The sequence below is a fragment of the Sturnus vulgaris genome, chromosome 3, assembly GCF_052056855.1.
Source record: "Sturnus vulgaris isolate bStuVul1 chromosome 3, bStuVul1.hap1, whole genome shotgun sequence".
Lineage (NCBI taxonomy): Eukaryota > Metazoa > Chordata > Aves > Passeriformes > Sturnidae > Sturnus > Sturnus vulgaris.
The window spans coordinates 78,842,850-78,863,160 of NC_142245.1; the positions used below are offsets into that span (position 1 = coordinate 78,842,850).

General features: G+C 44.4%; 1 protein-coding gene and 1 long non-coding RNA gene across 2 annotated transcripts in view; one reads left to right on the forward strand and one right to left on the reverse strand.

Annotated features, from left to right (window-relative positions):
* Positions 1-6,439: 6,439 nt before the first annotated feature.
* LOC148224434 (uncharacterized) lies at positions 6,440-7,161 on the reverse strand. The gene is made up of 2 exons (XR_015802896.1): positions 6,989-7,161; positions 6,440-6,872 (listed from the first exon to the last, which is right to left on the reverse strand). It is a non-coding gene; the product is annotated as an uncharacterized LOC148224434 (long non-coding RNA).
* Positions 7,162-7,923: 762 nt separating this feature from the next.
* The window catches only part of BACH2 (BACH transcriptional regulator 2), a 182,799-nt gene continuing 170,411 nt past the window's right edge, over positions 7,924-20,311 (forward strand). Inside the window, exon 1 of the mRNA XM_014881433.2 lies at positions 7,924-8,302. The gene's annotated coding sequence lies outside the window, so the exon portion shown is untranslated. The remainder of the gene's footprint in view (positions 8,303-20,311) is intronic.

Sequence of the window (20,311 nt, forward strand, 5' to 3'; positions counted from 1 at the left end):
CCAATGCACTCTGCTTTCACCTCTAAGAGAGAAAAATAACAGAGGCTTGACTTCTGCCTTATGTGTTAACACATCAGTAACACTATCTTTTAATCAAAAAATAGTTGAAGTCAGCTTATAAATTCCTCTGCATGGAAAGAGCCATCTTCATCCTTACAGAAATATATTTTCTGCCCTGGTCCTTGCTTAAGGTGCTTTCTTGAAAAAAGCAAAACAAATTGATGTGAAAAGTAAATTAATCAGATAATTAACTAAGTCAGTGGAAAGCCAGCTTCACTGGGGCCTAAAGTCTTTGGTTACTATTAGAGCTAAAACAAAATGAACTACCCCTGCAAAAGCCAAAGTCTTTAGTGTAGCACTGAAGCACTCCAACCCCTCCACACCCTCTCAGAACTGCAGCATGTCAGAGATTTAGCCTTTAATAACAACTCCAAAATACTCCAATGGCTTTCCTAAGGCCACCAGAGGCAGGGGAGCCACCGTGCCAGCAGGGCCAGTGTATGCCTGCTGAGTGCCAGTACATCTGCACCCTCTGTGCTCTCCCCCAGCACTCCCACCAGTCCTTCTCCAGTCTCTGGTCAGCCAGAAACCATCCTCAACCAGCACAAGCCTTCTTATGCACCAGTCATGTTTCAGCTTCATGAAGCACATGTTATTATTAAACTACACGACGATCAGACTTGCCTTTTAAATTTAACATTCCCAAGTGTTGCTGTGCATCACTTCCCACCCCTCCCTTTGAAGGCACACTGGACACCTCACACATCTCTCGTAACACAGTCGTGTCTACTGCTGCTGGGCTCTGACAAAGCTGGTGGCTTTGCATTCTGCTTTGTCCTCCCCTCCATCTCCACTGCCCACCCTCAGTGCTCCAAGTTTCTCTCCCAGTCACACCAGCACTGCATTGTCTCCATGGCTCCATCTGCTACATCCTGCATGACTCATCACCAGAAATACCTCTCCAGGTAAGGCTTAAGCAGCAGCATCTTCAGTATTCCTCCTCCTGCAGAGGCAAAGAGAGCACACAGCCACCATGATAGCAGCCCAGACAGCACTGAGAGACAGTGCCAGAGGCACAAGAGGCAGCCAGGCACCCAGTCTGACATCCCACCAGAACTGCCAGTTATGAAGAAACTCCTTCTTGACTTCATAAGACAACAGCCAGGTGTCCTCTGCTGTGGTTGCACAGTCCATCCAGGAAAGAAAGAAAAAGGCCTATTATAACATACACTGAAAGCAGAATCATGGGTGCTAGAAGGTCACACCTGTTACTAACTCAGCACCTCTGTGAGTAATAATTACCTCTAGGCTTTTACTCTTAATAAGTGAATTTAAGCCCATTCAGCCATTGGCACATGTGTATAAACTCTCATTGATGTTGAAGGCTATGTGGAGTAGAAGAGTCCTTAGAAATAGCAATTTCTCTCCACAGAATAGTGCTTTTCCTCTTACTTATCCTCTGTTCCTTCCCAAAATAATGACTTTCAATTAAATCTTGCCAAATAACTGGTGCCCTGTGACATGTCAGAACTGCAACCTAAACTGCTCAGAAATATCTCTAAACCTTGAATGGAAAAAAGTCTCCAGCCTGACATTTAATATCTAGAACACAAACACCACTCTGTCATATCTAGATTAACCTCTGTGTGCCCTCTGTTCTCCAGTCCCAGATGTTTTCCCTCCCTCAGCACTGTTCAAGAGAAAGAAGCATTTTTCTAATCCTCTTGTGCATCCCTTAATTTGCAGAAGGACAGACTGGACAAAGCAGATGTTTTGTCTCCTCTCATGGTTTGCTGCAGATATTTTCACTTTTCTGGAAAGCTGGGTTAGGAATGAGGCGTACAGCCATGAGCTATGCCATAACTGATATGGTGAAGGGATTTCCATGAGACAGTGGTGAAGGACTTACCATGGACATGACGGTCTGGTGCTGAGGTGATAAGTTATCAGGAGGAAGGATGACCCTTATCAATTGGCCAAGTGGAAGAGGGAGTGGTAGCAAGGTGTCATGGCTCTGTGCTGGCCTTGCACAAGACCCCCAGTCTTTGTACTCCTCTCTTTGTATCTGCCCATTTACATATGAAGTAGTTGCCCCCCTCCCCCACTTATGACAGCAGTAACAGAATATTTGACTACCTCCACTTCTCCCCCAAAGTGGAAGGTGGCATTTGAAATCCCTCACGTTGCAGACAAGTCAATGGGCTTGCTCCTCTCTCTTCCCCAAAGGCAGTGATGCATTTTTGGTAACATTTAGACCTCTGACTGCATTGGAGCATACCTGGGAACACTCATAGATAGTGCTACATGCTAGCACTTTGCAGGTCTAGTGAACTTAGCACCAGCAACCCCGGGAGAATCTATAACATGTTGCTCCAAAAAACTGCACTATTTGTAAATCTGTGTTTGTGAAAGTTCCTATTGAATGTGACCAGACTTCCAGTGCTGAATTGGTACGCTGCAAAATTTGTGAATCTGTGATTGTGAAGGAGACCAGACTTACAGTTTAACCCAAACTATTTGTGTATCTGGGATCTTAACGAACAAAGTGGACTTACAATGTCAAATTGATTGTAGTCAGAAATTAAGCTCAGCCCCACCCAGCCCCTCTGATCTCAGGGCTAGCTGGAAAGCAAGGGGGTTTAATTTCTGCCAGATTTCTATACTATTAATACAATAACTATAAAGGCCAAGTGTTGTTGAAACGATTTTGCTCAGCTTTTGAACAAGCTGAGTTAAAACAAGGTTTTGCCCACAACTGCCCTCAAACCATTTGGCTGTGCTGATTCTTAGTGATAGGAGAACGTGTGAACCAAGATTTAAATATGTCATTTCAGATGTCCTTGCTTTTAGAACCAGACTTTAGGATCATCCAGACCTCCATGAAAATGGAATTTGACAGCATTGACCTTTAGAACACTCAAAAAAAAAAAAAGTTTTATATTATATTTTAAAATATCGTTCTAAAGACAAATTCTAAAATGTAACTCACAATTTGTAAATAATAATGAGCACCCTAAGTTAAAAAAAAAAAGCTGAAAGCAGTAATAGAGCTGAGGAAATTCTCAGAAGATGGCACTGACTTAAAACAAAATGAGGAAGGACAAAGCCTAAACCTGGCTAGCCCTCTCCAGGACTTGCCATGGGCTGTATTTGGACTGCTTTTCACAGCAACAACTGAACTTCAAAGCACCAGCAGGCTGCTAGGGTGGTGTTTGCTTTTGGACTAACAAATTCTAATCTCCTGTAAAACCATTGGAAAGAATAATCTTTAGCTCATTCATCCTACCTGTCTCGCATAGGTGTTGCTATTACTTTTGCCAAATTAAACTATATCAAACCTAAGTTGGGTGTTCCTAGCAAGCAGGTGATGTGAACAATTTACCTGTTTGTTTTTTTTTTTTTCTTGAAAAAGAGAAAAACCAGACAATCCACTTAGTGACCACAGAACGCTTTTTGGACATAATGTGTAAACCTTAACGATTCCTACCCCTCTGTTTCTTGACATACAAAGAGTTCCTTATATTCCCTTTTTATTATGTTACCCGCATCAATTTTTTAAAGGTCAGTGCCTGCTGTGTTTTCCTACCTTGTTTCCTGACACTGTAAGTTTAGTCCCAGCAACAATGCTGCGTTGGTACTTCAATATATTTCCAATATTATATCTCATCAGATCCTCAAAATACCATGCCAGGGATCTGAAGCCCTGTGCATGACAAATGCTCCTTTGTGGAGCTTTTGATGTGGTGTCAAGCCACGCTCCGGAGACACTACATTGTGGATCTTTGATATCGCACACCATGACAATGTCTCCTTCGTAGCTGTCACCACCACTGACTCAGGATGTGCTGCTAGTACTGTCAGTGCTCCAGGAAACATAATGTACCTGGGGTGTGTTAGGATCTGCTTGTGAAAAGACATATGGTGCTTGTAGCATAATCAATAATCAACTGTGAATTTCTTAATCACTGCGAAGAAAATTATGCAATGTCATTAATTCTACCTGCATAACCCAGGAGAATATGTGCCTAATTACCAATAATGACTTAGATCTCTGTGCAAGACCAGGGTTTACCCAGGAAAACTGGTATTTTTCAACCCAAATGCTGCAGGGCAAAATGTACTTCAGAAGGAAACAACTTCCTGAATTAAAACCTGCAAAATTTGTCTTATTTTTCCCTTTTCACTCCTTCATTACCATTGTAAAGATCAAATTGCATAAGATTCACTAATGTGTTGCTCATTCACAGTCTTTGAGTCAGCGTGGTTGAAGCCAAAACTGCAGTACTTGTCTTTCCATAGCACTTTAAATTAGGAATTGCCTCTTACTAGTAAAAAACCATTTGTTTTTATAAATACGTGACTGAAATACCTTGCAATACACAGAGCTCTCCAACAAGTGGCACTATTAAGACTATTCAAGTTACAAGATTGATATGCAAATGAGATCTCAGAAAGGGATGTTGGGACATGTTTTACAATATTGGATTCACTTTAAAATCTTTTAAATTTACATATGAAATATGATTGAAATATATATTCATAATTCAGCTACCCTGGAAAGTTTTGTGTTATCCAAAAAGGAACCACTGAAAAGTAGGTCAAGTGCCAAAAGCTCAACCAGGCAGTCCTCTCCAAAGAGATGAAGTCATGGCAGTGTGGCGAAACCACCTAATTAATATGTTAGTAAAGGTAACATGCAAGCAGGAAATTTGTCCATAGCTCTGAGCCAACGATGCTGTTGAATGTGTGGATGCAGTGGATACAGCCTTTTCTGGAAGATGTGCTGCAGCATTCACAGCAAGTTATCCCTTAAGTGTTCTTGGGTCAACTTCTAAATTGTACCTCTTCACATTCATTCTTACCTTATTTTGTTCTTATTGCCTGACAAATTGGGTATTGTTTTGAAAGACCATACATGACATCTCTTTAAATAACTCATATTTGTTTGGAATATATGTTTGGCTGCACTGCAAGAAAAATGGTTCAGAAATAATTACATATACAAAATGTTAGGCATGAAGATAGTTGATTGCAATGGAAACAGTATGAGACTAGATTTGTTGCTGGAATATAAGCAGTTTGGGAATGAATTGGGAAGCCAAGGCATTAAAATATTAAATATTATATTAAAATATCATTGCTAAACGGTAGGCTTCATTTGGTTGGTATAATATAATAATAACAATTGCCAGTTTTTCCCATTTTCTACTGTTATATGGAGATACAACCGTCATAACAAAATCATAATCTGAGTGATATATGGGAATGTGAACTCTGTCTTGAATTATGAGTTGATCTCAAAATTATTAATAACATTTAGATACCAAAAGCTACATAGAGCTACTTGGTGAGTTTTCAAAAAGCCTCTGTGCAGAGTCCCTGCTTAGCTCTACCTTCTTTCATTCTGTGTTGATATCTCTGTCCTGCACAAGCATGACTTAATTCGCACTGAAGACACTACAAATTTTATCACAGCATAGATTGAATAATAAAACCCAAAAATGGACATTTTCACATTATTCTTCCTTTAAGCCAAATAGTAGTATTCATTTTAAAACATCAGCCAGTAAGATAAATGGCAATTATTGTGGCATGGGCAGAGCATACACGGCGTGCTTTGAGTTTTCAGTTAGGATGGCTTTGACTACCTGGAGCCCTATTTCCTGTAGTGTGCTGTAAATAACAGAATACGTGCACTTTGAATGCAGTGGCATAACGGGCACGTAGCATGCTAACTAAAGCATTACAAATGCTGCATGGCTTATTTTTATCTCTCCATCCTTCTCATTACAGTATTTTTATCTCTCACGCCAATACAAAATTATTTTTGTGTCTCAGGGAAAAACAAGACTCAGCCCTACTAGAGTATAAACATGATGAGTCTCCTTACACCCTGTGGGACTTTTCATGTGCTTAACACCATATATGTCTGCAGACCTAGAACCCAAATGGTACTGGTGAGCAAGGCTTTATATGAACATTACTTGGAAAGAGAAAGTGAAGTTTATGAGTCAAAATCTCCAGTGGGGTGCTATTCTGCAGCCCCATGTAGCTAGGAAAAGTAGGGGCAGAATGCTATAAGGAACTAAAGGTTTTCCACTTTACACAAGTGGACAACAGCGCAAAATGCAAACTGAAGAGAATCACGTTTTTGAGAAGTGACTATATGCCTGCCCTGACATAAAAAGAGTTGAATCTAGGCTGGCAACATCATTTTCTGCAGTTTAGTAGACTTCGAAAACGCAGGTAGCTGCTGCAATTTTAGGAGAAAACATCATTGATAAAATTTCACAGGAATGGCTCCTCTCTAAAAGATATAGAAAACACAGTATATCATCTGTCTATAGTGAAAGGGGGAAACAGAGGATGAAAATGTACAATGAAAACTGACAAACGCAGAAAAAATAACAAACATGCACATGTTAATTACTGAACGTGCTTTTGTTAGCAGTAGGTCACCATCATTCTTTATTGACATTTACTGCAACTGCAATTTCTTTTTCAAGACCACTGACCCAGGAAAATGTAGCCCTCTAGTTATCCAACGCCCTTTAATTAGAGATGTCTCCAGAGATAATCTCACTCACGGCCCCTATTGTGAATCATTTATTCTCCAACTTTCCTTTTTATCAGCTGTCTTTCATCTTTATGTTTTTCTGTCCGAGCCCGGCTGAGTAACTCGGGCTTGCAGAATGCGGCTTATTCATTTACCGGTTCTCCCAGCTGCATCTCATGTCCATTGACATTTGGGGTCTCGCTCAGAAGCACTGGCTGCCGGCACCAGGATAATTTGCAGGAATCACAGCTTTCCACTTGGCAAAAGGAACCATGGCGCCAAGCCTCGGGGTGGGAAAAGGGCTCGGATTCGAGAGCTTCACACACACACACACACACACACACACGAGAGGAGGAGAATAACAATCAGCGCTCCCGCGTCGGGAACACTTGTCGGGGCTTTGTTTTTGTTTTCAGTCCCGGGAGCGCTCACCTCCCCGTGCGATGTTCGGCACGGCTGACTCATGACTGCTGGGCGCTTGCGGTCGGCACTACTAAGTAGGATGAGGTTTCTCCGGGGGGCGGAGCGCGCAAAGTAACGCAGGCATCAACACCGAGGCGGCCCCGCTGGCAGCCAAGGGTAACTGGGGTGGGTGTTCTTTGCCCTGCCCACCGCACCCTGCCCAGTGCCTCCCTACCGCCACAGCCGTCGCGGCGGGGCCCCCCTCAGGGTGCCCCCGCCGCCATGGCGGCCCCTCGCGGCGGACTACGGCTCCCAGAGCCCCCCGCGGTCGCCGGCGCGAGCCCTGGCGCGGGGTCCGGCGGCACGCGCGCGCGCGCGCGCCCGCACGCACGCACTCTCTCTCTCTCTCTCTCTCTCTCTCGCGCGCACACACACACACACACACACACACACACACACACAGAGCGTGCCGCGGGAGGGAGCGAGCGAGCCCATGCCGCGCATGCGCGGGCCGCTCGCGGAGGGGAGGGGCGGGGCGGGCGGAGCGCCGGCGGCACCGCCGCTATTCGCGGAGCGGCCGTACGCCGCTCCCCGTGCGTAGGGGCCGCGGCGGGCGTAGGCGCGGCGGCGGGCGCTGCGCCGTTGGCGTAGCGTTGTTGTGAATGGAGCGCGCGGCGGGGCGGGGAGGGTGACGTCAGCCTGCGAATGTCAACAATGTAGCGATTGAGGGGCGGGGGCGGCGCTGGGCCGGGGCGCGGGAGGCGGCGGCGGGCGGCAGAGCCGGGCAGCAGCAGCGGCCGCGGCAGCAGCAGCACAGCAGCGCCGCCTTCTCTCCTCCGCCTCCGCCGGCCGGGCTGCCACCGCCGCCGGCCCCGGGTGCTGCTCCGGCAGCGACACAGCCGCCGCGGTGCTGCTCCCCCTCCCCCCGCCGCCCGCCCTCTCTCCACCCGCCCTCCCTCCGCTGCGGCTTTCTCTCCTCCTCCGGCCCCCCTGCCAGCCCTCCCCTCCTTCCCTCCCTTCCCCCTTTATTTTTCTCCGCAAGACTTTGGCTCTGGAAACAGCTGGTTCAAAGCAATCGCCATGTGATGATCGTCTGGGTCGGGGTTTTTTTTTTTCATTTGGGGGGGGGAGGGTGCAGGTTTCTGACCGCAGAGAAATACTAATAAGAATTTCCGAAACAACAGCAGCAGCAACAACAAGAGCAACCTCCCCCTTCCCCAAACCTCCTCAGCCGTAACAGCCCCCCCCACCCCCGGGCCCACTCCACCCCGCCCCACTGCCTCCCCCACCTCCCGCCCAGGCTGCAGCGAGAGGGGCGACCCCCGAAAGTTGCGCGGAGGCGAGGTGAGTGCGCCTGTTCCGCGGCTCGGCAGCCCCGCTGGGGACGGGGAGCGGGCGGGGGGGGCGAAGTTTGGGGGGAGGCTGGCCGTGCGGGGGGGCAGCGTGCTTTCTCCCCTCCTTCTCCTCCTCCTCCTCCCAGGCACGGCAGCTGTTGCGCGGGGTCAGGCGGGGGGCTGCACCCCCGCCCCCGGAGCTCCGCGGGCTGTGCAGGCGCGCTTAGCGCTTATTCCTTAAAGTGGGAAATACGCGCGTTGCGTAACGGGGAGTGCGCGTGTGTCCGTGCGCGCTCTCCCGCTCCCCTCCGCTCCCCTCCGCGCCGCCTGCACGGCCGGGAGCCCCGGGCAGCCCCTCCGCCGAGCCCCGCGCCTCGCCCGGCCCCGCCGCCACCGCCGCCACCTGCAGCCTCCCGGGGCAGGCGGGCAGCGCGTCCCGCCGTGCCCCCCGCTACCCCCGGTGCCGTCGGTTCGGGGAGGGATGCGAACTCCGGTAACAGTTTCTGGGATCATTAAGGCGCGGCGTGCGGGCAAGGCAGCGCGCCGCGGAGACGCTGGCTGTCATGAAAGAGGCTAAGTGTGAAACCGTGCCTCTCCTTTTGTGGAGCGGGCTATTTTGGTCATGCAGCGGGTGTCTTGCTTAAATCGCTTCAGTTGCCGTGAGATCATTGTGCCCTTGTTATTGAAGCTCCGGAGTAAACCTCGGGTTTCAGTCTTTCATAATAAACGTGAGGCAGGGACGACATCTGATTAGAAATACTCCTTAAGATGTTGGAAAGATTGGGAAATTACAGCGTTCCTGTTTGCTCTAGTTGAAGCCGTGTCAGTGTGTTCGTGATGAAAGCCCGTTTTCAGAGACTTTGGAACTGTCGCTAAACTTGTGCATATTTTAATTTTTTTCTTCTGAGGTTCGAGCTGAAAACAAGTTGGGGCTTTTTCGAGCTGAGAATTGTCTGAGATTCTGCTGTAGCTGGTGGAATGCTCTGCAGTTTGGGGAGGGTGGTGATGCTTGGGTAAATTGACTTTTTCAGGTATGTAAATACTGAAATTTGAGATAATTGCCGAAATGAGATGGGTAGAATAAAACGGTATGGTGGTGTGTTTGCTGCAACAGCCTCATAGACAACAGCTTTAAACCACTGTTCTAGGAGCTTTACATCTGACAAATAGAAATAAAATTTCACCTCACATGTGGGCTTGCTCTTTTAAAAGCCTTGTTGCCTTTTGTGTCCACCCGCCTGCCCCTTGTCCCTGGGATCTGGGCAGCTGTGCAGCAAAATGGATCGGCGTTGTACTTCCCTGCCGTGTACTGAACCTGAGTTTTCAGCATTGCTTTTCACATTTGACCCTCCAGCTTCAAAGGCTGCTCTGAAGGTGCTCTGCAAGGAATGGAAGGAAGCCGTGACTAATTGGAAAAGTAGAGAACTGAAAAATCAGGATCATAGGTCTAGTTTTCTTGTTAGTTTCCTCTGTAACGCTGGGTGAACCACTCAAACAGATGTACGCCAGTACACAGCTGCCAAGTGGGCAAGAAAGGTCCCTAGTGATTTTGGAGGTAGGGTGGTTCTCAAGATATTTAGGGATCTTTTGCAGAAATGCTCCAGAGAAGCAGAGTGTGCATTTCTGGGCAATGCTGGGCAACTCTGCTGTGAGACTTGAGGTTAAACAGATAAAATTTTTTTAAACTTTTACCGTAGTGGAGCATAGATGGGGAAGATGCACGCAGTGAATAGATGACTAATGCACATGCTGACAGATCCCGAGTTATTAATCAACAGCAATTGTTTATGCTCAGGTATCTCACACTGGGACACAGTTCTAGGATAGGTACTCCTAAGTCTTTTTTTGACCCAGAGGCACATCTGGAACATCTGATTGTGGTAATGTGCATGCTGGCACATTGCTCTGCTGATGTAGGTGGGATGCCTTCCTCTCTTTTTCTCTTGGCTTTCAGTCATTCATTTTGCAGCAAGAAAACATTAGGTGTTTGCTCTTTTGTGTTGGGCAGAAAGGGAAGTTAGGCATAAAACTTGAGTTTATGAGGAGATTTTGACATTAAAGAAGTCTTCAGATACTCAGTGAAATAATAAAATCTCCATAATACATAGCAGTCTCGCATATCTCTTTCTGCAAGTGCATAATAAAAGACAAAGAGAGCTGAAAATAAAACCCAGTATAGATGATGTGTAGTGTGGAATATGAGACAGAAGTTGCTTGCCTTTGCTTATTTTAAAACTTTCATTGCTTGATTTTTCAGTCTGAAGTGCCATTTTTTCTTAATGAGGCTGCAGTATGATTGCCAATTATTTTCTTTCAGGTTTTCTCTAAAGGTGTCGTGGAAAAAAAATCAGCACTTTGTTTTTTTTAAGAATAGAAATAGATGTTTTGTCATTGTGTGCCTGTGACATTCTTTTTGGGTAGGGCTTCACATACACACAGATAAAGAGGAGACTTCTCAGACCATAGCAAAGGGAGGTTTATGGCACTAAGCTGAAAAATGAGATGTGTAACATTAATATATGCGAAGTAACCTTTTCCATAGTAATGACATTTTTATGTAATAAACAGTTGGTAAAACTGAATTGCATTTATTGTGTGACATGAACAGAGTCTCTTGTGGTTTTAATTTAGGTGGTATGAACATGGTTTATATATTCAAATCAAAATGTGTATGCCTTTTTACTCAAAGGAATACTTTCTGAATGGCTTCTTAGTTTACACTAAGAATGTACCTGTAGTGTTGAGCAGGTCTGACTTAGATTTGAAGGTATGCATGCTTTTTTCACCTCTGAGTCTGAATTTCCAGCCCAGTTCATTTTGGGTGTGATATAAGAGTTTTCTGTGTTGAGCTGTTAGGGAAAATACACTAATCATTCCATTGATGTGCTGAATAAAATTCAGGTTTAAACTTCATGCTTTCTCTGAGTTACTCCTGCTGCTTTCCGTGTTCCTATGGACCAGAGATGCCTTAAGAGAATGTGTAAAGAGTCTTGTTCTGAGACTGCAGTTCTTTACTGATATTTGAGCAGGTGCCCAAATGATTTTGTTGTGGTAGATGAATGGGCAGTAGAGTTCTACTCCCAATAACTCCCGCAGGATTTCCGGAATAGTGCTCAAAGTACTCATTCAGGTTGTTACAAAAAACGGTCATCATTCCTTTAAAATCAGCCAAAAGATACTAACCTTGGCAGCTGTCTGAATTTTACACATTTATTTGAAGCTTGCATCAAGAAGATGTAAAATGTATGAATGTAGCCAGCTGAGTTGCAATGTGCTCACCTTGCTTTTTAGATAGGCAGAAACACCTTTGTAGTGGATTGAAAAGAGCACTGCATACCATGCCACTCTTAGACTATGAATTACAAATTTAAAGCAGGCGAGCAGAGGAATGTATACAAATGCTGCCTCTATGACCAGTGACGGACTTGTATCTTCTGAGTTACTAGAACTAATGATCAAAGAGCAACCACATGTTCAGAGTGGCAAATAAAAAGGAACGAGTGAATAAGTTCAGGAAAGCCCTTATGCTAAAAGTTTACATGTGCGGCAGAACTTTGATCTGTCAAAAATTGGGCTCAGAAGACTCTTCTGCTCAGTTGTATTGATCTTCATGCAGAAGGAGCTGCAGCAACAATCTGAAGAACACCACCTGTGCTGCACTGGCATCTCAGCAGATCAATAGATGTGTCCCTGTTTAGCTTGAAAAAGACTGTAAGAGCTCCTAATAATACAGCGGGGGCTGAACTGCAGCTCCCATGTGGGTGAGGGGGCTGCAAGGCACGCAGCCCCTCAGTGGGCTCTCAGCCCTCCCTGACTTCTGTGTGCTCCCCCTTTGCTGTTTACATCTGCTGGTGCAAACCTGCCCTCAGAGCCAGCTGGGACATTGCGGATTCGGTGCCTCAAAGGAAACGGAGAAGGAGGAGGTGGTGCAGGTGGTGGTTGCAGGGGTAAGAGACACAGGGAACTGAGCTATGCCTCTTTCTTCTTTTTGATGTGAAAGGTGACCTAAAATGGTCAGATCCTCCCAGATTTACCAGATTTATTCCTAAGAAAGACCTATCATTTGCATACAACTGTCTCTGCTATCTCAACAAGATGTTTGAAAAGCTACTAGGAGCAAAAAACATGGGAATTTCCAGTTTATCCCTAGTAGCAGTTAAAATAGAAGCCTGAAGCTTTTTTTTTTTTTTTCCCCCTCTCCTGAGTGTTGAAAACAATCAGCTGGGCTGTGATGGGTAGATGGGGTTTGGTGCACAGGTTCAAAAGGAGTCTCCCCACTAAGAAAAACAGGAACTGTTTGCTGCCTGTCACCACGCAGGACTTCTGGGCTGCGGAGCAGCAATTTTGTTTTTTGAAAAGAGGAAAAGCAGCTTAAATAAACAAAATGACCCCTGAGACTTAATCACAGCTACTTATTATAGCTGACATCCACTGAGGGCTTTTTTTTCCCCCCTCTTTCTAGAGTGATCGCTTTAAAATTTAAACCTGAACTAGGAAAACAGGAACTGTAGGTGTGGAGGTGTTCCTTCGCCCCGATTTGCATGCAGGCTGTTTTTTATTTAGCGGGTAGGTGTGTTCGGTGTGTGTGAGAGCAATTGAACATGTCAGCAGTTTCCTACGAGCCGCTCTTGCTGACTCACGTGTCTGGTGCAGCTTGGAGCTACCCTGGCTATAAACTATCCACAATGGGAGGGAGGCGCGGGCACAGGGACCGGCAGTGCCGAGCCGCTGTTCAAAGGTTATTTTCGGTTCTCCGGTCACTGCTTTGCTGTGGTTTTTCTTCCCCAGCAACATGAAAACACCCTGTCATTCTGCCAGGCTGCCATTCCTCTAGGTGCGGAGGGTAAAGTGGAAGTTCATTGTGCCGCGGCGGAGGTTGCGCTCTTAGTGCGTTCTGATCACCAAGCTAAACCTCTGAGCTTTAGGTGTTTTTTGTTAGTGTCGTTGGGGTTTTTTTGTTTACATAGGGTTTGGTTTAGTTTTGGTTTGTTTTTTTTTTTTTTGTGACTGGGATGTTACCAAAAAGCCTGTACATCATTCCAAATTTGGGTATGGCAAGTCTAGCTTATGAATTGTGTTTTCCCTTTCCAAATGCAAGCTGTGCTGTGGAGTCTCCTACCCTCCATCCCTTTTTTATGGCATAAATCTTCTCTAAAGCCAGCAAGGAATTATGATTAAACTTTTAAAAACCTGGTTTTAGCTTTCTTTAATTTTCAAAATACTGGTATTTCTTAATCTTGTTTTTACCTCCTGTGTGGCAATATCACTGGCTGCTAGTATGAAAGGATTCCTTCATCTGCTCATGCTCTTGTACAACTGCTTCTTTATTTACAGACTCTATTCTGATTACTCATAAGGATTCTAAAATGATAGCTGCTGCTGACTGATGATTTTTAACTGATCTTCTTGTTGTGGTTTTTGGGTTTTTTTTCTTGCCTGCTTTCTTCTCTCTTTCTTAGCTGATCACAAAAGCCTTTGCAGAAGTGGAGTGAATTAGCCATCTGCAGTTCTGGATTTACTGTGGGGGAGTTTAGATTCGTAGTTGTCTTTTGTGTATTTTTCTTGTGGAATGGGGCGAAAAATAAGCGGTCTTTGAAAGTGTGATATATAAAATCAGCTGCTATAGAGTAGAGTTCAATAACAAGGTGAGTTCATGTCACTTGTTTTGTTTTTAGTCAACTACTTTGACCAGTAATTAATAGAAAACCACACTGAGAGCTTTATAACACATGAAGAAAATGGGTGTTCTTGGTTTCCGCCAATACAAATGACTCATCGGTATCAGTAGGGTTTCTACTTCTAATAATAAAACTGTGGAAGACCTTTAAAACGTGTGGTTTTGGCCCCTACTCTTAGTGAAAGGTTGGAAAATATTACTGTGAGATTTTATTTTTTTTTTCAACTTATGGAAGATTTAGTGATTTGCTACACAGCAGTGAAAGATCTTGTACCCTCCAAAGGAAACCTACTCATACCACTGCTTGCAATGCAAAAGTCTTCCCCTCTCCTGTCTTCTTCTCAGTGTTTTGCATTTCACCATAGAGTGTTGCCGATGCTTAGCCTCGATGTCAGAGATGCGCATCTGGAAAATCGAATGTATTTATGTCGGCTGGGGGAAGACTTGGCACGCTACCTCATCGTGCTGAGCTGCTCTTCTTTACCTCTTTTCCAGTCCGGTGAAGGGAGGGGCAGTAAGACTCCTGAGTGACCTGTATTGCTGTTTCAGCTGGGGGTCAGAGGATCTGGAGAAGGAAGTAAACAGAAAATAGGAGTTGAAACATAAATGACAACTGTAGGATGTGTCTGTCACTACCTGGAAGGAAGCACACATCTTCCAGTACTGAAAGCGATACTGAAAAAAAGTGCAAATCAGAAAGTGATCTGTTAAATTATTTTATTTTTCTCTCTCTCTTAAAAAGTAATGGTTTTCAAATCCTTTTAGCTGTTTGCCTTTTGGTAAAGATTCTGCACTGTGTTCAATTCAGTGAAGCAACCTCTAGAACATTCTGCTTTTTGTTTGAAAGTGTGCCTTGTAGAATGTGAGGTTATTTTGTTTTCATGTAAGCAGAGCATGTCCTTCATGGTGTTACAATATATCAAATTTTAATTCTTTTATTCAAGGTGTTGTACTTTGAATGGTAGTCCAATCAGTGTCTCCCGATCTGCTGCATTAATATTTAGTGTTGCTATCTGTTTTCAAGTTGTCTGTGTTGTTCCAAGGTTTAAAGGCTATACATGAGGCAGAGCTAGTATTTTCTTCCCTGTTAGAGTGAAAATTCCCACGTTTATGAAGCCTCCATGTTTACTTTCTCTGTTGTTGCAATATTTATACTCATAAGTTATTCCTTATATGGATGTGATGGTTCTTTGTTTCTTCTTATTCTATTTTAAAAGTAGAGTGTGTTTTTAACAAAATCCACTTAGAAAATCTAGACTTATCCCAGCTCCCTCATTGTCAGCAAGCATCTTCTGCCACTAAATGTTTATATATATTAATGTAGTTGGTTTTAGTTGTGCTGAAATACCTTGGATATGTTTGTCAGTTTCTTGTGTAACCAGACTGCGATGGAGAATCTTTGTCTTGTAACCTCTTACTGGGAGAACTGCACTAAAAATAGAGGTGCAGAAGCCTGTGGAAATAAAACTTCGCAACATGTGGAAATCCAATTGTTTGTTACATGGCAACAATAAGACAGGTTTTATTATTTTCAGATGGATATAGCATAAAAGGCCAAATTCCAACTTAAGGGATCTTTTTAGGGACAATTCCTACTGAAATTCACAGAAGAATAATCGGTAAAGACTGCAAAACAAGGTGTCAGTGGTCATTCAGAGTTCAAGAGGACATAGGTTCAGCACTCTGAGTTCGGCTTGTCTTCAGAAAATCATGCCATTGCAAGTGTCATAATGGTTGGATCATAGCAGATGAATAACATCTCTAAATCTCATTGGTGTTTTGAGTTCTTCACTCTGAAATGGTATTTGTATCCAAAATCACTGAAGGCTGGACCTGTGAAGGGCAGTGGACAGTGTTGCTGCCAAATTTGGGGCAGTGATTCTGTTCAGCATCTCCTCTCCTTGCCTTTGCTTGCACCTGTCTCATCCTACAGTGGGCCAGCCCTGAGAACTAAATTGGCAGGAAATTACTCAGTCTATGTATGGGGGTAGTCTTGTGCATGTGAATTTTGCTGTGGAGTCTGTCAAGAACCTGGATAATGCATCAAATTAAACCAAAACTTGTTAAAAGGCTTAGAGCTCACCATGGAACATCTGATCCCCAAAGTGCATTGACCATCATGGGGCATCATGCCCCATCTCCTGAAGGTTTTTCTTGTCTTGCTCTGACAATGTGGTGCCTCTGCAGAAAAGCAGTAGCAGCCTGTGCTGAGCCTAACCTGTAGCTTGGCAGTAGGAACTTGCATCCCAGGCCATGAGAGGTTTGGGATATTTATTTCCAGCTTCTATGTATTTCTAACAGACAATTGGAAAAAAAAAAAGTTAGAGGAAAGCAGAACTCGATCAAATGAGTCTTCAGTGTTAACAAAATGCAAATATTCAAATAACTGAAAGAGAGTAGGTTTAAATTAGATATTGGAAAGAAATTCTTTACTGTGAGGATGGTGAGGTGCTGGAACAGGTTGCCTAGAGAAGTTGTGGATGCCCCATACCTGGAAGTGTTCAAGGCCAAGCTGGATGGAACTTGGAGCAACCTGTTCTGCTGGAAGGCATCCCTACCCATGGCAGGGGGTTTGGAACTAGATGATCCAGAAGATCCTTCCAACCCAAACTATTCTGTGACTCTGTAACAACTATTCTATTTCCTGTCTGATTCTGGCTTCTGGCCTCATGCAACCTGGTCATGTCACTGATCTCCCAGATGTGATGAGCTCTTGAGAATTTAAAATCTGTTACATATCAAGAGATATGAAGAGATGAGCAGACCTGGTGACTGTGGAGAATTTTTTGAATTTATGTGGCTGCACTCCTAAACCCTCGGGTCTTCTCACAACCTTTTATCACTCTGGGGATGATGGCAAGCAATGTTGAGTAACAGGTTCAGCAGATGACCTGAGTGACCTGAATTTACTCAGGTGAGGGAAGGAGTCTAACTTTGTCCTTCAAAACAGAGGGTAAAATTAAGAGATGGTAGTGCCTTGTGCCACTGGGTGGGAGCAGAAGATCCTGCTTGGCCATGGGCTTGTTGTGCTTTGCTGAGCTGATTCAGCTTTTTAACCTAGTACACATCAATTTACCATTTTCTTAACCCTGGCTAATTTTCCTAGGCAATTTGATGAGTAAGACCACAGGTCCAAGGAGCAGCAGAGCTAATGTGGGAAAGACAGGCGAGAGCAGTGAATGTGCAGGTTGCTGAGGGGGCAAACCCAGATCTCCTAGATTTCCTGTCCATAGCTTCACCCCACCAGGCTGCTGGAGTTGGGTGGCTATTTGGGAGGGGGATGGCACTGCTGCCCCTTTCCTGTGTTCTTGAGCAGCACCCCAGGATGATTTTCTGCCAAGCTGAATGCTGGTTGTGCATTAGGCAAACTTTTCACCAAAGCCTGAGTAGCAAAAAGGAAAATGTCAGGAATTTTTTTTTGTTAGGTCCTTTTCTTGAGCTGGGAAACCTAAGTTCTACTTCAGGTATCTGCTGTGCCTGAGGTACTTTTGTGTGTGGAACTTGTACCCTGCCAAGTGCTTGTGACTCAACCCAGCAATTTAACTTCATTTCCAATCCCTTAATTTGTTCCTGTAACTTATTAAATGTGTACCAAGGGAAAGTGTGGAGCAGAGTTCTTACAGAAATCCAAATTAAGTGATGCTGTGAAGTAATCATGAGGCATGTCAGTAACCTAGCCCCAATGCAAAACTCATGGTAAATTATGAAATGTATGTATAGTTTGTCATAGCTGGAAATTCATGGGCAATGCAAATTTAAACACTTTGCAAGGAAATTTTTTTTGTTTGTCTTTTCCCCTTCTTGGTCCTCTTCATTTGTCTTATTATTAGACTAAAAGTAGAGTCAGTGATTCATTCAGTAATCTCTTTCTTGGACAGTTAGTCATCTGCCAATTTGTGTTAACTTTCCACTTTGTTCAGAAAGTGAGTAATGCTTAATGCACCAACCAGCAAACTCCAAGCTTAAAAAGCTGTATCATTCAGATCATCTCTAAACTTTCTCTAAAAAAATTTTTACCATTTTGTAAGATCAAAGTAAGGTCTGGCATGCAGTGTTGTACAGCTACAGTCCAGTTGTTTTGTCTAGCCCCAGTTACTAAAGCAAAACACAAGGCTGCAAATGCAGTGCACAAGTACAAGCAACCTACGTGTTATTTGGCCAGTGTAATGCTTTTTGTTTTTCATTCCCAAATACTACTTTCAAGGGGTAAATACTGCCTCCGTAATTCTTTTTCCCTCCCCCAGATTGCCATGACTTGTTAATTTCTATTGTTTCCTACCCCAACAAATTGTGATGCTATCAAGGCTAATTTAGTGAAAATAGCTTGCATGGAAAGTAGTAATTGGTATTAGTTGCCTGCTATAAATATTTCTGGTGCTTTTCATGGTGAATTTTGGTAGAGAAAAAAATACTGTGCTGTTGAAGTGTTATCTATATAGAACTTATAGCTATAAAGTCTTTCTGTAGCAGTGGGCTGGATATTTTGATCTCAAACTGATGCCAGTTATTTCTGAAGATGAACACAGTACTTGATTGAATCACTTGAGAATTTAACTGCTTTTTTCTTTCTTATGGAAAGTGGAGTAGCATAAAGAGCAACAAGGTCAGTAATGCCATATGAGAACTTTATAGGACCAAAGCCTTTACTATCTGCTCTAAAATAACATGAAATAGCTGACTACTACATTCAGCAGGAAAGGAATTCAAAGTGCAGATGAGACTTGAGTGCTCTGGAGAGGATGAGCATATGCAGGAGGGCAGGGTAAGGTGGCATTGGTAAACATGAATGCTAGAAGTGGTTTGCTTGACCCCACACTTTTCCTTGTTCCTTCCCCAGGTGCCTGTTGTCCTCCCCCATCACTTGCAGTCTATTTCTTGCAGTGAAGTTGTCTTATCTATGATTGTCCTTTGGTACAGGTGGTTTTAGGGGTTTCCTGATGCCACAGTTCTGTAAACAAGCAATGCAAAAGTTGATAGAGAGGAAAGAATAACCTTTGGTTATAGGGTCTGTAGTCTGCAGCATGATGGGGCCGTAGCAGAGTTCTGTTGTGCTCAGCTGTTAGAATAAAAACATTTTGTCTTGAGAAAAAGGTAGAAGAATGTTCATTTTCCCATACTGGATTCCTAGAATTCATGTAAATACTGAAAATATTCTGGTAACTGTGTTCTAGTGTGAAGAATTAGGGCTTCTGAAAGGTTTTCCAGTCCAATCCTACTTTGCACCTCAGCAAGTTTCGATAGTTTGGTGAAGCTTTGGACGAACGGCCATACTGGGGATTCTTACTTGAACACCCGCCTTTGGGATTTGCCCCGCCCGGTTACCTGCACATTTTCCAGCATCAGCAGTGTTAGTTAATGCACTCCCCCGCCCCCCGGGAATCTCCGTGCTCCCACTAGCATTGCTTGCATATTTCTGATTTAAACCTTCAGAGCATTGTGAAGAAGCTCCTCGCTAGTTTTGGCGTGAAGGTGAGGGTGGGCAGGCAGAGAGGAGCAAAAGCTGAGGTCGGTGATGCAGCTCTCAGTTGAGTTTGAAACACGCTGTGCATGTGTGACTCAAGCAATGGCTGATTCACTGCCTGAAGGTGGTTTGGGATTTGCTCGGTGTTTTTTTGTTTGTTTCTTTCAAGTAGTAGTCTGCCCAGAGGTGAGAATTAGTGCCCTTTTGTTTGACTATGAGTAAACCCGAAGTGTGAGAAATGTTTTTGCTCCCAGCCTATTGCTCCAGATGTCCAGCAGTCAGTCCTGGGCAACAGACCTGCAGTGTTGAAATGATGTTGAAGGAGACGGGCATCTGGCTTTCATGGCACTGTGCAGGGTTTGAGGGATAGCTTAATTGCTGGATTTGGCGCTTCAGGTTGCAGGTCACCTGGATGGGGCAGAGAAGGCTGCAGGATTTACAGCTGTACTTGGTAACACCTGGCACAGCTGCTTTTCTTAGCTAGTCAGAGATGGTGGGGTGAAGGAGGGATGACCAGGTGCCTATGACCTTGTATGTGTTGAAACTCAGATAAGGGCACTGTTAATTGTTGCAAAGCTGAAATTGTATTCGGGGCATTTTTATCTGAGGGAAAAAAAATATATATATATGTGTGTGTGTGTTTTTGTTCCCTGCCCACCTTCCATTTGTTACTTGACTGTAAAGTTTAGGCTATTCCCTAGGGAAGATGGGCACCTGTTGCCGTCATCCTGCACAGAGAGGTGCCCGAGGAGGTGCAGCCCAGCGAGGGATCTCCCGGGTATTTATGGAGGGGTGTCTCCTGCCCTGACTCGCTCTGCAGGTGTGCTGTGCAGTCAGTTAGGGAAACCGCGAGTTGAAGGGTTTGCTGGGGTGAAACAGTT